General features: G+C 32.7%; 1 long non-coding RNA gene across 1 annotated transcript; it reads right to left on the reverse strand.

Moving 5' to 3' along the window:
• Positions 1–343: 343 nt before the first annotated feature.
• LOC131523208 (uncharacterized) lies at positions 344–4,071 on the reverse strand. The gene is made up of 3 exons (XR_009266724.1): positions 3,876–4,071; positions 2,068–2,121; positions 344–1,900 (listed from the first exon to the last, which is right to left on the reverse strand). It is a non-coding gene; the product is annotated as an uncharacterized LOC131523208 (long non-coding RNA).
• Positions 4,072–6,669: the final 2,598 nt, after the last annotated feature.

A 6,669-nucleotide genomic window follows, 5' to 3' on the forward strand; every position in this document is an offset into this window, starting at 1 on the left:
TGTCTGAGGCCTCCTCGCCTCTTTGAGAATCGGGTCATATAGAATGAAGTTCTTTTTCTTTTCCTGAATGAACTTTTTTAGTCTTTTATATAGTACTAATCTTCACATATGACAATGAGAAACCTAATTGTGACTTTAAGAAACAGTGTGAGCTCCAAGAAACTGCTGTCATTCAATATCACAACAAATTTTCTGATTTAAAAAAAAATGTTTTTGTGTTTTTCACAACCTCACAAATGAATTACAAGAAAATCTTGGATACAAAATAATAATTATTCTGATTTAGCTTCAATATATCGCCATATTTAATTTTTGACAGGAATGAAAACAAGGCTGTGAGTGATAGAAATACAATGTGTTTAGTGGATTGTATCATTGTTTAATAACATACTGATTGTTCAGCTGATGAAATATCTTTTCAAAGAAAACTTTCTATACACTGTAAAAAATTTCAGACCTCCCCAACTCAAAATTTTCTAGTGACTGATTACATCTAAATTTTTCCATTGGCCCAATTGAATTTCTGCTAATTGAATTATTTCAATTGTGGCAACAGTCTGTTAATATTGGCTCAATGAGAAATAATATGTTGAGCCAATTAGAAAAACATTAAATCTACCAAACCATGTTATTGGCTGGCCCAATTAAATATTTTAAATAGCAGTAGCATACTTTTTTTTTTACCCGATCTAAAAATGTATACTGGCAAATTTATATTGCTAAAGCAACCTTACTGAATTGTTTATTCCCCGTTGTCCCAAAAGAAAATGATAAAATCAAAAAATTTAATAAAATCTACAACAATATTGTAAAAATACCTTACAATGATAAATACATTGAAATTTTCTACACAGTAAACCTTACAAAATCATGCATTTGAATTCTCATAAGATACACAAAGCTGATGAATTGCAAACATTAATACATTCACAAACATGCAAAAATATCAAAAACACCATAAAATGTAATAATTTATCTGAGGTTACTTCAAACAGTGTTTAGTGTAATGTCCCCTGAATATTACCATTCTCACAAAAGGTACACTGAGTTCATGAAACTGCATTTTACACTTCAAATGTCTGCCAAAACAAACCCCAAAAAACAAACAGTATAAACGATTTTAAGTAATGGGAAGGTTACTTCACCCAGTGTTTAGAGTAATTTTACATGAATTCTACCATTCTCACAAGAGGTATGGCATCTTACACTTCAAATGTTTGCCAAAAAATAAATAAATAACAAAATCTCATAAGAGGTACTTTGAACTTAAAGGGTCAGTTCACCTAAAAATTTAAATTCTGTCATTACCCTCATGTCATTCCACATCTGTAAGACCTTTGTTCATCTTCAGAACACAAATTAAGATATTTTTGATGAGATCTGAGAGCTTTCTGTCAGGCTATGCAGCTTACACATTCAAGGCCCAGAACAGTAGGAAAGACATCATTAGAGTAATCAATGTGACTCCAGTGGTTTAAACCTCAATTTTAGGAAGCAACGCAAGTGCTTTGTTTGAGCAAAAATAAATAAATATTTACTAAACCATTGATCTGCAACCCAATAGGGGAAGCACCACCACACTTTGGATATTATTTTGTAAATAAAGTAGTAAATTGTTTATTATTATTATTTTTGGGTACGACATGAGGGTGAATAATTAATGACAATTTTCATTTTTGGGTGAACTAACCTTTTAAATCCTTGTTGTACTCCATGTTGAGTGCATACAATAATCCAAAGAGTACAATAAATACATTTACAAAGTCTCCTAAGTTGTCAAGCATCACCTCCTCTTCCAGGACAACGGAGACATTTAGCACACTTGACAGGGCTCTTGAAGTGCAACTGCTGATGCTTACTTTTCCAATTTTCATTGCAGTTGTATGGTTCTCCAATGGCTCTGTAAAAAAATTAAAATAAAATAGCAATGTCAATATAAGTCTACATATAACTTCAATAACTTATGGAGCCTGCAATACACAGAGCCACATCACACAAATTACATCTAAGAGCTCATAATATTTTACACTAATATGGAATTAACATATTCAATAAGAATATACTCACTGTGAAATTCATAGTTGTTCCCTTTTTACACTTCGGACTAAATGGTGGGTTACACTGAGGGGAACAAAAAAAAAAAATATTATAGCAGAAACGTTTTCCTTGTGTCTCATACATATAATATAATAATCATAAAGTGAAATAAAAACGATTTAGTTCAATAAATAGTAACTTTAGGTAACTGAGAGATAGGGGTGTGCGATATTGATAAAAATTGTATCTCACTATTTTCTGGGATTTTATCGATAACAATAATTAGACGGATGATATTTTGCTGAAATATGTGCATCATATTTTGAGTCAAATTCTTACATTTTAGTAGGCTAGTCAATTAAAATAAAACATTTGGGCTGTTACCAAGAAAATGAAATCATATTTTGAGTCAAATTCTTACATTTTAGTAGGCTAGTCAATTAAAATAAAACGTTTGGGCTGTTACCAAGCAAATGAAATCAGTATCAACAAAATTCATCTTTGCAATGCAGCGGAAACACAGAAGCTGCATCTGAAGTGGCATTTAGAAACATTTACAAACTGTTTAATGCAGGACATGAACCATTTAAGCTACAGTTACTATATACTATACAGTTACAATAATGTTTTGATATTTTAAACATTAAAACGTTGAATACTAATATTTGGAATTATTAAAAAAAATTAAAAGATACTTTAAATGTTAAATTAAAACCGCCAGTAGGTGGCAGCAAGTCACTGTTAATAAGTGAGTCATTGCGATTGAACCGAATCATTTAAACGGTGAATTCATTCAGGAAGGAAACACAACATGTTGCCCAGAGACGCAAATTGTAACTATTTTTGTTGGTGAAATAGAGCAAAAACATGCAATATTGTGTCTAAAAGTCCCTTAATATTAACATCTTGTTTACTGAACTGTTGTATCAAATCAATATCACATTTGTAATCTTGTTGCTTCCCATGATATTGATTAACTATTTGAAATTATGTAAATATTTACATTTTCTGCCCCCATATCTTGAATCTTGTGATCATTCTAAATGCATTTTAATAATCATGCAGTGAAAGACACTCTAATGCGCACGCAGTCTAACCTTCATGTATGCGTGCACTCTGTTTGTTTGGTTTTTGCTATCTAACGTTACTCATAATGTCAAACCCCACATCGTTAAAACAACAATTACGATATTATCGCAGACAATATAACATATAGCCTATCACACCTCTACCGAGAGATCAGTATGAGCTAAACTAGGTTATTAACGCCAACATGACATGAGTACAGGCGTGAATTCACCGTTATTCTGCAAAATACAATGTAATTTATCAAATGTATGGTGTCCTAAAGTAAAACATTCAGAAACTCGGTTTAATTCGTTTAGCGAATACTTATCTGAGGCGGTAATGTAAGTTAATGTAATTGTCACGGTGCACACAGCAGGAAGGAACGAGGAGATGAGGATAACTCAAAATACAGTCTTTAATAAATCCAAACAAGGCAAGACAAGACAAGGCAAGGCAAGGTAGAGACAGACAGGAACACCGGGGAATAACGAGTAGACCAGACCAAATCTAATTAAACAGGCATGAACTAAATGCACATAACAATTACAGATAACAGACTAAACACAGCTGGACGAGAATTAACTAATGATCACACTGAACAAGGACAGGAACATGACCAAATAAGGACACAAGAGGCGGGAACACATGACACACACGACGACAGAGGACTGACAGTAATACCCACGTTTTTCGTTTTATGTCGAAATTACTGAGACTTGCACTCTGTTTAACTTAAACATGACTTAATGAATACAAAGTTCAGTACTCACCATAACTTTAATGACGGAAAATCCGTCTGGAAATGATGTTTGTCGCTCCTCAGCATCGGCTCCGCTCTCTCGCGCAGACATTTGAATCCGCCAACGGTTTCTCTCAGGCGCATGCGAACACGCGGTTTTTGCTGCAAGGCTGGTTGGGCCAAAACAGATTTTTAACTTCTGCTTGATAGATTGGCTGAGCACAATTTAATATGTTCAGTGAATATATATTTAAATTTAAGTACAATGTATTTTTTTTGTTTGGGGGTAATTTTTGGGAAGCAATTTGTTGAGTCAATGTTTATTTGTCAGTTTCCACAATTTTTCAAAATGTAATTTTTTTTTTTTTTACAGTGTAGACAAAAATTCCATAAAACGGTTTTGAGTTGTGAAATTGATGGGATCTAGGACTGTATTTTAAGTCTATCCCTCACAGTTTCGTTTTCATCCTTTTTAAATTCAGTATATGACATCTAATCAGACTAAGGTGTTGTAAATCTATATTAATATATTTAAAAAGCAGAATTATTGCATTTCTTAGCACCAGTTGTGCTCTGAGATTAACCTCAGCTTTGTTTGAAACTGCCTTTGACAGAACATGGAAAGTCCCAAAGAATTCTGCCTTCCAGCTGTAAACCATACACCACGTTATTAAAAAGAGAAACAGGAAGATTTCACCCCTATTTGCACTTTGATAACATGATAATAGGGCCAGTTTCACATTTCAGGTAGGAAATTGAAATTGTGTTCATTGTGTTCATTGCTGCCTAATAAATTATGTACAACCAAGAGATTGACAAGAATTAAACTCTCTGTGTATAACCAAAGTTTTTTTTTTTTAAGAAATTAATATTTTTCTTCAGCAAGAATGCATTCAATTAATCAAAAATGACAGTAAAGGCTTTTTTCTTTTTACAAAATAATTTTTGTAAAAAAACAAAACAAAACAAAAAATGTTCTTTTGAACTTTGTATTCAACAAATAATCCTGAAATAATGTATCACAGTTTCCACAAAAGAATTAGTCCACAACTGTTTTCAACATTGATAATAATAATAATAAAATGTTTCTTGAATAGTAAAATACGCATATCAGAATGATTTTTGAAGGATCATGTGACACTGAATACTGGAGTAATGAAAATTCAGCTTTGGCACTACACAAATATATTATATTTATAAAATAGAAAACAGTTATTTAATAAATCTCTCACAATATTACTGTTTTTACCGTATTATTGATCAAATAAATGTTACCTAATTGAGTATAGGAGACTTCCTTTTTAAACATAAAACCCCAAAACATTTGAATGATGGATGCATAAAAGTTAAATGGCAACCTGTTAAATAATGGAGTGATTCAGCCCCGGACTCCTCTTTGATGTTGAGAGAGGGTTTTATATTGAGGAACTGTGTCATTGTACAGACTTAGAGAAGAATGTTTCAACATGTTTCAACTGCATAACCACCATTCAGAGCTGAATTCTGCTATGAGCGACCGTGAGCTAGAGCTTTCGAGTTGAGATGTGTTAAGGTGTGGGTGTTTGTGTTTTGAAACTCCCATCAGTAAGTATTGCACAGTCATTTGTGAATAGCAAACCACAATACCCTATGACACATGCCACACCCATGCTAGAAAGTATGAGAGGAATTTCCTTCATTCCTGGCCAAGAATTTTAGCTTGCAGTTGTCCTTAAATCCCCTCTTTCCAGTAGTTGATTAAACTATATTTGCATTTATAATGATATATTCTGAAAGTGTCCAAAAAGTGTTTGGCCACTTAAGGAACAGTTCACCCAAAAATGAAAAATAGCTGAAAATGAGCACACTCTGAAGCCATTTAAGATGTAGATGATTTTGTTTCTTAAGCAAAACAGAAATTCAGCATTACATTATTTGCTCACCATTGGATCCACAGTGAATGGGTGCCGTCAGAATGAGAGTCCTGAGAGCTAATAACACAATCACAATAATCCACAAGTAATCCAAACAACACCAATCCATAAATTAATGTCTTGTGAAGAGAAAAGTTGTGTGTTTGTAAAAAATGAACCCATTAAAAATCCATGTGAGCGGTGCATGATCTATGCATATTTCACTCCTGATTCAGACAAGATGAATTTTTCAATTATGGATAGAGGACTCGTTATTTAGCAGGTTTGTTAAAAATTAAAAACACTTTGTTTGTTAAAATTTTTTAACTTTTAACAAAACCAACTAAAATACGAGTCCTCTATCCATAATTGAAAAATTCATCGTCTGAATCAAGAGTGAAATATGAACAGATCAAGCACCGATCACAAGTGAAAACATCCCAACAACAGTTCTAAACAAATATTTTGGTGGATTTTGATGTGAGAGGATGACAGAGGATCGACTTTTTTGTTGTTTTTACTGGAGGAAACATTATATAGCCAGAGGAAACAGTTTAAAGTTAAAATGCTTTAATGATTAACTTGTTTTATATATATTTTATATATATGTGGATTATTGTGATACTCTTATCAGCTGTTTGGACTTTCGTTCTGATGGCACCCATTCACTACAGTGGATCCATTGGTTGAGCAAGTGATGTAATGTTAAATTTCTGTCTGCAAATCTGTTCTGATGAAGAAACAAACTCATCTCCATCTTGAATGGCCTAAGGGTAAGTACATTTTTTGGGTAAACTATTCCAACAGTTTTCACAGAAAGAAGTTTCTTTCAAATTATAAAACAATAAATAGATTGTTCACAATTAAGACAAAGTATTTGGACATTTTCCGGCTGTTAAATGCAAGTGGATCATGTCCATATTTAATGTGATG

This window comes from Onychostoma macrolepis, chromosome 17 (genome assembly GCF_012432095.1).
Source record: "Onychostoma macrolepis isolate SWU-2019 chromosome 17, ASM1243209v1, whole genome shotgun sequence".
Classification (NCBI taxonomy): domain Eukaryota; kingdom Metazoa; phylum Chordata; class Actinopteri; order Cypriniformes; family Cyprinidae; genus Onychostoma; species Onychostoma macrolepis.